Raw genomic sequence first — 9,702 nt, 5'->3', positions numbered from 1 at the left:
GGCTCCTTCATCCCCTGCAGACCCCACCCCATAAAAACCCCAAAAGTTTTGGGGCGATTTGGGATTTTTCGGGATTTTTTTGGGATTTTTTCATGAATTTGGGGCGATTTTGGGGAGGATTTTGGGGTGGTTGGGGGGGGAAATTTGGGGGGTTTTGGGGGGTCTTGGGGGACTTTGAGGCTCCTTCACCCCCTGCAGACCCCACCCCATAAAAAGCCCAAAATTTTGGGGCGATTTGGGATTTTTTGGGATTTTTTGGGATTTTTTGGGGGGTTTTTTTGGTGCTTTTTCTGTGAATTTGGGGCGATTTTGGGGAGGATTTGGGGGGTTTTGGGGGGTCTTGGGGGACTTTGGGGCTCCTTCACCCCCTGCAGACCCCACCCCATAAAAACCCCCAAAGTTTTGGGGCGATTTGGGATTTTTGGGGATTTTTTGGGGGGGAGGGTCCCCAGGATCCGCCAGGGGGCGCTGTCTCTCCCTCCGGGGGTGGGCGTGGCCTGTGCGAGCAGCGCGGCTTCTGATTGGCTGAGACCGGCGGGTGGGCGGGGCCTGGGGCGCGCCCTTCAAACCCGGAAGCGGCGCAAGGACACGCGGGGAGCGCGGGAAGGGACCCCGGGACCCCCAAAATCCCCCCAAAAATCCCTCAAATCCCCTCAAAAATCCCTCCAGAGACCCCCCGGGACCTCCCTGAAACCCCTCCCCAAAATCCCCCCAAAATCCTGCCCTGAACCCTCCCAAAATCCCCCCAAAATGCCCCTAAAACCCCCCCGAGACCCCTCCCCATAATTCCCCTAAAATCCCCCGAAATTTCCCCCAAATTCCCTTAAAATCCCCCCAAAACCCCCCAAAATTCCTTAAAACCCCCCAAAATGCTCCCCAAATCCCCCTAAAATTCCCCAAACCCCCCAAATCCCCCCAAATCCTCCTAAAATATCCCTAAAATTCCCCCTAAAACCCCCCTAAAATCCCCCAAATTCCCCTAAAATCCCCCCAAAATCCTCCCAAATTCCCTAAAATTCCCCTAAATCCCCCTAAAATCCCCCAAATTCCCCCAAAATCCCCCCAAATTCCTCTTAAACCCCCCAAAATCTCCCTAAAACCCCCAAATTTCCCCAAATCCTCCTAAAATCCCCCCAAATTCTCCTAAAATCCTCCAAATCGCCCCAATTCTCCCCAAAATCCCCCCAAAATCCGCCTAAACCTCCCAAATCCCCCCCAAATCCTCCTTAAATCCCCCTAAAATCCCCCAAAATTCCTCGAAATTCCCTTAAAATCCCCCCAAAATCCTCCCAAATTCCCCAAAATCCCCCCAAAAATCCCCCCAAATTGGGATGTGGTTCCTGTCCCGGATCTCTGGGGGGTCCCTGGGCCTGAGGGGTCTCAGCTCTGACCCCCCCCAAAATCGGGACCCCCAAAAAAACCCCCGAGACCCCCAAAGAAAACCCCGAGACCCCCAAAAAAACCACCGGGACCCCCCAAAAATTAATCGAGACCCCCCTAAAAATCAGCGGGACCCCCCCAGGGACCAGGTCAGTGAATTTGGGGAGGGGTCTCGGCTCTTTTTTGGGAGGGGGCGCCCCATTATTTTGGGGAGGGGTCCTGGTGATTTTGGGGAGGGGTCTCGGTTTTAGGGGTTCCCATTATTTTGGGGAGGGGTCCCGGGGATTTTGGGGAGGGGTCCCAGTTTAGGAGAGTCCCATTATTTTGGGGAGGGGTCCTGACCCTTTTCTAGAGGTCCTGGTATTTGGGGAGGGGTCCCGACTATTTTGGGGAGGGGTCTCATTATTTGGGGAGGGGTCCCGAGCCCATTTTTGAGGGTCCCGTTATTTTGGGGAGGGGTCCTGACCCTTTTCTAGGGCTCTTGGTATTTGGGGAGGGGTCTCGACTCTTTTTTGGGGAGGGGTCCTGACTCTATTTTGGGGGGTCCTGGCTCTATTTAGGGGGAGTTCATTATTTTGGGGAGGGGTCTCGAGTGTTTTTTGGGGAGGGGTCTCGTTATTTTGAGGGGTTCCCATTATTTTGGGGAGGAGTCCCATTATTTTTGGGGAGGGGTCCCGGTAATTTGGGAGGGGGGTCCCATTAATTTGGGGAGGGGTCCCGGTAATTTGGGGAGGGGTCCCGGTAATTTGGGGGGGGGTCCTGAGCGTGTCCCCCTCCCCAGGGCGGGGGGCGGGGCCGCCCCGTTCCCGTGACCAGATTGAGACGGGCCGCGGCCATGGGAGGTACCGGGGGGCTGGGATAAACCGGGATAAACCGGGATAAACCGGGATAAACCGGGATTAACTGGGAATGGGAAATGGGGGACTGGGATAAACCGGGATAAACCGGGATAAACTGGGATAAACTGGGATAAACTGGGAAGGAGCTGCAGTTCCCAAAGGCGCCACCAGGGGGAGCTAGAAATGCATTGGGAGTTCATTGAAGGGAACTGGGAGGGACTGGGATTAACTGGGCCAAACTGGGATAAACTGGGAATGGGAAATGGGGGGACTGGGAGGGACTGGGATGAACTGGGGGGGACTGGGAGGGACTGGGATAAACTGGGATAAACTGGGATAGACTGGGAATGGGAAATGGGATAAACTGGGATAGACTGGGATTAACTGGGATAGACTGGGATTAACTGGGATAAACTGGGATGGACTGGGATTAACTGGGAATGGGAAATGGGGGACTGGGATAAACTGGGATAGACTGGGCCAAACTGGGAGTTACTGGGATGGAGCTGCAGTTCCCAAAGGCGCCACCAGGGGGAGCCAGAAATGCATTGGGAGTTCATTGAGGGGAACTGGGAGGGACTGGGATTAACTGGGCCAAACTGGGATAAACTGGGAATGGGAAATGGGGGGACTGGGAGGGACTGGGATGAACTGGGAGGGGACTGGGATAAACTGGGATAAACTGGGAGGGACTGGGAGGGACTGGGATAGACTGGAAGCAACTGGGATGGACTGGGGGGGACTGGGGGGGACTGGGAGGGACTGGGATAAACTGGGATAGACTGGGAATGGGAAATGGGATAAACTGGGATAGACTGGGATTAACTGGGATAGACTGGGATTAACTGGGATTAACTGGGATGGACTGGGATTAACTGGGAATGGGAAATGGGGGACTGGGATAAACTGGGATAAACTGGGCCAAACTGGGAGTTACTGGGATGGAACTGCAATTCCCAAAGGCGCCACCAGGGGGAGCCAGAAATGCATTGGGAGTTCATTGAGGGGAACTGGGAGGGACTGGGATGAACTGGGGGGACTGGGAGGGAACTGGGATGGACTGGGAGGGGATTGGGAGGGACTGGGCCAAACTGGGAGTTACTGGGAAGGAGATGCAGTTCCCAAAGGCGCCACCAGGGGGAGCCAGAAATACATTGGGAGTTCATTGAGGGGACTGGGAGGGACTGGGATAAACTGGGATGAACTGGGAATTGGGTCTGGGGGCTCTGGAATTGAGTCTGGGGGTCTGGAATTGAGTCTGGGGGGGGCCTGGAATTGGGTCTGGGGGCTCTGGGGGTGGTCTGGAATTGGGTCTGGGGGCTCTGGAATTGGGTCTGGGGGCTCTGGGGGCTCTGGAATTGGGTCTGGGGGCTCTGGGGGTCTGGAATTGGGTCTGGGGGGTCTGGAATTGGGTCTGGAATTGGGTCTGGGGGCTCTGGAATTGGGTCTGGGGGCTCTGGGGGTCTCAGTTTGGGGTCCCCCCAGGTCTGGCTCTGGAATTGGGTCTGGGGGCTCTGGGGGCTCTGGAATTGGCTCTGGGGGCTCTGGGGGGTCTCAGTTTTGGGTCCCCCCCAGGTCTGGCTCTGGAATTGGGTCTGGGGGCTCTGGAATTGGCTCTGGGGGCTCTGAGGGCTCTGGAATTGGGTCTGGGGGCTCTGGGGGGGTCTGGGGCTCTGGAATTGGGTCTGGGAGCTCTGGGGACTCTCTAATTGGGTCTGGGGGCTCTGGGGGTCTGGAATTGGGTCTGGGAGCTCTGGGGACTCTCTAATTGGGTCTGGGGGGTCTCAGTTTGGGGTCTCCCCAGGTCTGGCTCTGGAATTGGGTCTGGGGGCTCTGGGGGTCTCAGTTTTGGGTCTGAGGGCTCTGGAATTGGGTCTGGGGGCTCTGGGGCTCTGGAATTGGGTCTGGGGGCTCCGGGGTCTCAGTTTGGGGTCCCCCCAGGTCTGGTTCTGGAATTGGGTCTGGGGGCTCTGGGGGTCTGGAATTGGGTCTGGGGCTCTGGAATTGGGTCTGGGGGCTCTGGAATTGGGTCTGGGAGCTCTGGGGACTCTCTAATTGGGTCTGGGGGCTCTGGGGGTCTGGAATTGGGTCTGGGAGCTCTGGGGACTCTCTAATTGGGTCTGGGGGCTCTGGGGGGTCTCAGTTTGGGGTCTCCCCAGGTCTGGCTCTGGAATTGGGTCTGGGGGCTCTGGGGGTCTCAGTTTTGGGTCTGAGGGCTCTGGAATTGGGTCTGGGGGCTCTGGGGCTCTGGAATTGGGTCTGGGGGCTTCGGGGGTCTCAGTTTGGGGTCCCCCCAGGTCTGGTTCTGGAATTGGGTCTGGGGGCTCTGGGGGTCTGGAATTGGGTCTGGGGCTCTGGAATTGGGTCTGGGGGCTCTGGAATTGGGTCTGGGGGCTCTGGGGGTCTCAGTTTGGGGTCCCCCCAGGTCTGGCTCTGGAATTGGGTCTGGGGGCTCTGGGGGTCTGGAATTGGGTCTGGGGCTCTGGAATTGGGTCTGGGGGCTCTGGAATTGGGTCTGGGGGCTCTGGGGGTCTCAGTTTGGGTCTCCCCAGGTCTGGCTCTGGAATTGGGTCTGGGGGCTTTGGCCGAGGCCGCCCGGACACGACTGAGGGGGCAGGAACAGCCCCGGGGTGAGTGAGACCCCCCTGAGACCCCCCTGAGACCCCCCAAATATCCCCCAAATCCCCCAGACCCATTTGGGACCCACAAAATCCCCCCAAATCCCCCCAAATCCCCCCAAATCCCCCAGACCCAATTGGGGTTGATCACCTCAAATCCCCCAGACCCTTTTGGGACCCCCCAAATCCCCCCAAATCCCCCCAAAATTCCTCCCAAATCCCCCAGACCCATTTGAGACCCCCCAAATCCCCCCAAAGCCCCCCAAAATCCCCCAGACCCATTTTGGGGTCTGATCCCCCCAAATTCCCCCAAATCCCCCAGACCCATTTTGGGACTCCCAAATCCCCCCCAAAATCCCCCAGACCCAATTGGGGTTGATCACCCCAAATCCCCCAGACCCATTTGGGACCCCCAAATCCTCCCAAAATCCCCCAGACCCAATTGGGGCTGATCCCCCCAAATCCCCCAGACCCAATTGGGACCCCCAAATCCCCTCAAACCCCCAGACCCATTTGGGACCCCCCAAAATCCCCCCCAAATCCCCCAGACCCATTTTGGGACCCCCCAAATCCCCCCAAAATCCCCCCAAAATCCCCCCCAAAATCCCCCAGACCCATTTGGGACCCCCCAAATCTCCCCAAAATCCCCCCCAAAATCCCCCAGACCCAATTGAGACCCCCCCCAAATCCCCCAGCCCCATTTTGGGGGTCCCCAAACTCCATTTTTGGGGTCTCATTTCCTCCCTTGGCCCCATTTTCACCCCCCCCCAGAGCCCCCAGACCCATTTTTGGGGGTCCCCATCACATTTTTGGTGTCCCCAGTCCCATTTTTGGGGGTCTCACCCCATTTTTGGGGTCCCCAATCCCATTTTTGGGGTCCCAACCCCATTTTTGGGGTTCCCAACTCCAAATTTTGTGTTTCTGACCCCCATTTTTGGGGGTCCCCACCCCATTTTTGGGGTCTCACCCCATTTTTAGGGTCCCCAATCCATTTTTGGGGCTCCCAATCCCATTTTTGGGACCCCAACCCCAAATTTTGTGTCCCTGACCCCAATTTTTGGGGGTCTCACCCCATTTTTGGACTCCCGTTTCCATTTTTGGGGGTCCCAACCCTGAATTTTGTGTTTCTGACCCCCATTTTTGGGGGTCCCCACCCCATTTTTGGGGTCCCAATCCCATTTTTGGGGTCCTCATCCCATTTTTGGGGGTCCTCATCCCATTTTTGAGGGTCCCAACCCCAAATTTTGTGTCCCTGACCCCCATTTTTAGGGGTCTCACCCCATTTTTAGGGGTCTCACCCCATTTTTGGGGCTCCCAATCCCATTTTTGGGGGTCCCAACCCTGAATTTTGTATCCCTGACCCCAATTTTTGGGGTTCTCACCCCATTTTTGGGGTCCCCAATCCCATTTTTGGGGTCCCCAATCCCATTTTTGGACCCCAACCCCAAATTTTGTGTCCCTGACCCCATTTTTGGGGTCCCAATCCCATTTTTGGGGGTCCCAACCCTGAATTTTGTATCCCTGACCCCAATTTTTGGGGGTTTCACCCCATTTTTGGGGTCCCCAATCCCATTTTTGGGGTCCCAACCCCAAATTTTGTGTCCCTGACCCCATTTTTAGGGGTCTCACCCCATTTTTGGGGTCCCCAAAGCCATTTTTAGGACCCCTAATCCCATTTTTAGGGTCCCCAATCCCATTTTTAGGGTCCCCAATCCATTTTTGGGGCTCCCAATCCCATTTTTGGGACCCCAACCCCAAATTTTGTGTCCCTGACCCCAATTTTTGGGGGTCTCACCCCATTTTTGGACTCCCAATCCCATTTTTGGGGGTCCCAACCCTGAATTTTGTATCCCTGACCCCAAATTTGGGGGTCTCACCCCATTTTTGGGGTCCCCAATCCCATTTTTGGGGGTCCCAACCCCAAATTTTGTGTCCCTGACCCCATTTTTAGGGGTCTCACCCCATTTTTGGGGTCCCCAAAGCCATTTTTAGGACCCCTAATCCCATTTTTAGGGTCCCCAATCCCATTTTTAGGGTCCCCAATCCATTTTTGGGGCTCCCAATCCCATTTTTGGGGGTCCCAACCCTGGATTTTGTATCCCTGACCCCAATTTTTGGGGGTCTCACCCCATTTTTGGGGTCCCAAATCCCATTTTTGGGGTCCCAATGCCATTTTTGAGGATCCAAATCCCATTTTTGGGGTCTCACCCCATTTTTGGGGTCCCAAATCCATTTTTGGGGTCCCCAATCCCATTCTGGGGGTCCCAACCCCAAATTTTAGGGTCCTCAATCCCATTTTTGGGGGTCCCAACCCCAAATTTTGTGTCCCTGACCCCAATTTTTGGGGGTCTCACCCCATTTTTGGACTCCCATTTCCATTTTTGGGGGTCCCAACCCTGAATTTTGTGTCCCTGACCCCATTTTTGGGGTCCCCAATCCCATTTTTGGGGTCCCAATCCCATTTTTGGGGTCCCCAATCCCAAATTTGGGACCCCCAATCCCATTTTTGGGCTCCCAATCCCATTTTTTAGGGTCCCAATCCCATTTTTGGGCTCCCCAAAGCCATTTTTGGGCTCCCCAAGCCCGAATTTGGTGTCCCTGACCCCGTTTTTTCCCCCCAGGGCTGTCGGAGTCGGGGGCGGAACGTTTGGTGTCGGTTCTGGGCCGGGCCCGGGGGGCGGCGCTCAAACTGGGGCAGCTGCTCAGCATGGCAGGTGGGGCCCTAAATCAGCCCAAAATCAGCCCAAAATCAGCCCAAAAATCTGCTGAAAAAATGCCCAAAATGAGCAAAAAATCAGCCCAAAATCAGCCCCAAAATCAGCCCAAAATCAGCCCAAAATTACCCCAAAATCAGCCCCAAAATGAGCAAAAAATCAGCCCAAAATCAGCCCAAAATCAGCCCAAAATGAGCCCAAAAATGCCCCAAAATCAGCCCAAAAATTGCCCCAAAATCAGCCCAAAAATAGCCCAAAATCAGCCCTAAATTACCCCAAAAATATCCCAAAAATATACTACAAATAGCCCAAAAATATACTCAAAAATCAGCCCCAAAAATATCCCCAAAGATAGCCCAAAATCAGCCCAAAAATATCCTAAAAATAACCCCAAAATAGACCAAAAATATCCCCCAAAATAGCCCCAAAAATAGACCAAAATCCACCCCAAAATCACCCCAAAATTATCCCAAAAATATCCCAAAAAAATCCCCAAAAATCCCAAAAATATCCCAAAAATATCCTAAAAATATCCCAAAAATATCCTCAAAAATCACCCCTAAATCACCACAAAAATAGCCCCAAAATATCCCAAAATCAGCCCAAAAATAGCCCTAAATCAGCCCTAAATTACCCCAAAGATATCCCCAAATCACTACAAAAATATCCCAAAAATATACTACAAATAGCCCAAAAATATACTCAAAAATCACGCCAAAAATATCCCCAAAAATAGCCCAAAATCAGCCCAAAAAATAGCCCAAAATCAGCCCAAAAATATCCTAAAAATAACCCCAAAATATCCTAAAAATAGCCCCAAAAATAGCCCCAAAAATAGACCAAAAAACACCCCAAAATCACCCCAAAAATATCCCAAAAATACCCCAAAATCAGCCCAAAAATATCCCCAAAAAATCCCAAAATCCACCCAAAAATCACCCCAAAAATATCCCAAAATTATCCCTAAAAATAGCCCCAAAATAGCCCAAAATTAGACCAAAAATATCCCAAAAATGCCTCAAAAATATCCCCAAAAATAGACCAAAATCCACCCCAAAATCACCCCAAACTTATCCCAAAAATATCCCCAAAAACACCCCAAAGCCACCCAAAAATATCCCAAAAATATCCCAAAAAATATCCCCAAAAATATCCCCAAAAATATCCCAAAAATATCCCCAAAATATCTCTAAAATATATAAAAAAATGGCCCAAATCCACCCCAAAAATATCCCCAAATTATCCCAAAATTAGACCAAAAATAGCCCAAAAATATTCCCAAAATATGCCGAAAATATACCAAAAATATCCCGAAAAATGTCCCAAAAATATTCCAAAAATATTCAAAAAATATCCCAAATCCACCCCAAAAATAGCCCAAAAATAGCCCAAAAAATATCGCAAAATTAGCCCAAAAATAGCCCAAAAATATCCCAAAAATAGCCCAAAAATGGCCCAAGAAATATCACAAAATTAGCCCAAAAATAGCCCAAAAAATGGCCCAAAAAATATCGCAAAATTAGCCCAAAAATAGCCCTAAAATATCCCTAAAATATCCCAAAAAATACCCCAAATCCACCCCAAAAATATTGCAAAAATAGGCCAAAAATAGCCCCAAAATTTGACCAAAAATCACCCCAAATATCCCAAAAATATCCCAAAATTATCCCCAAAAATAGCCCCAAAATAGCCCCAAAATAGCCCAAAATTAGACCAAAAATATCCCAAAAATGCCCCAAAAATATCCCCAAAAATAGACCAAAATCCACCGCAAAATCACCCCAAAATTATCCCAAAAATATCCCCAAAAACACCCCAAAGCCACCCAAAAATATCCCAAAAAAATCCCAAAAAATATCCCCAAAAAACCCCAAAAATATCCCAAAAATATCCCCAAAATATCTCTAAAATAAAAAAAAAAAAATGGCCCAAATCCACCCCAAAAATATCTCAAAAATATCCCCAAATTATCCCAAAATTAGACCAAAAATAGCCCAAAAATATCCCAAAATTTGACCAAAATCACCTCAAAAATATTCCCAAAATATGCCGAAAATATACCAAAAATATCCCGAAAAATGTCCCAAAAATATTCCAAAAATATTCAAAAAATATCCCAAATCCACCCCAAAAATAGCCCAAAAATAGCCC

At 51.4% G+C, this 9,702-nt stretch overlaps 1 long non-coding RNA gene across 1 annotated transcript; it reads left to right on the top strand.

The window, feature by feature from the left end:
• Positions 1–1,276: 1,276 nt before the first annotated feature.
• Positions 1,277–7,552, top strand: LOC310918400. Its single transcript, XR_014591659.1, has 4 exons — positions 1,277–1,529; positions 2,162–2,222; positions 4,772–4,849; positions 7,459–7,552. It is a non-coding gene; the product is annotated as an uncharacterized lncRNA (long non-coding RNA).
• The last annotated feature ends 2,150 nt before the right edge of the window (positions 7,553–9,702 follow it).

Source organism: Zosterops lateralis (genome assembly GCF_965231275.1).
Source record: "Zosterops lateralis genome assembly, chromosome: 23".
Classification (NCBI taxonomy): Eukaryota; Metazoa; Chordata; class Aves; order Passeriformes; family Zosteropidae; genus Zosterops; species Zosterops lateralis.
Note: the sequence above shows the minus strand (reverse complement) of the source record. Positions and strands in the feature narration are given on the sequence as shown.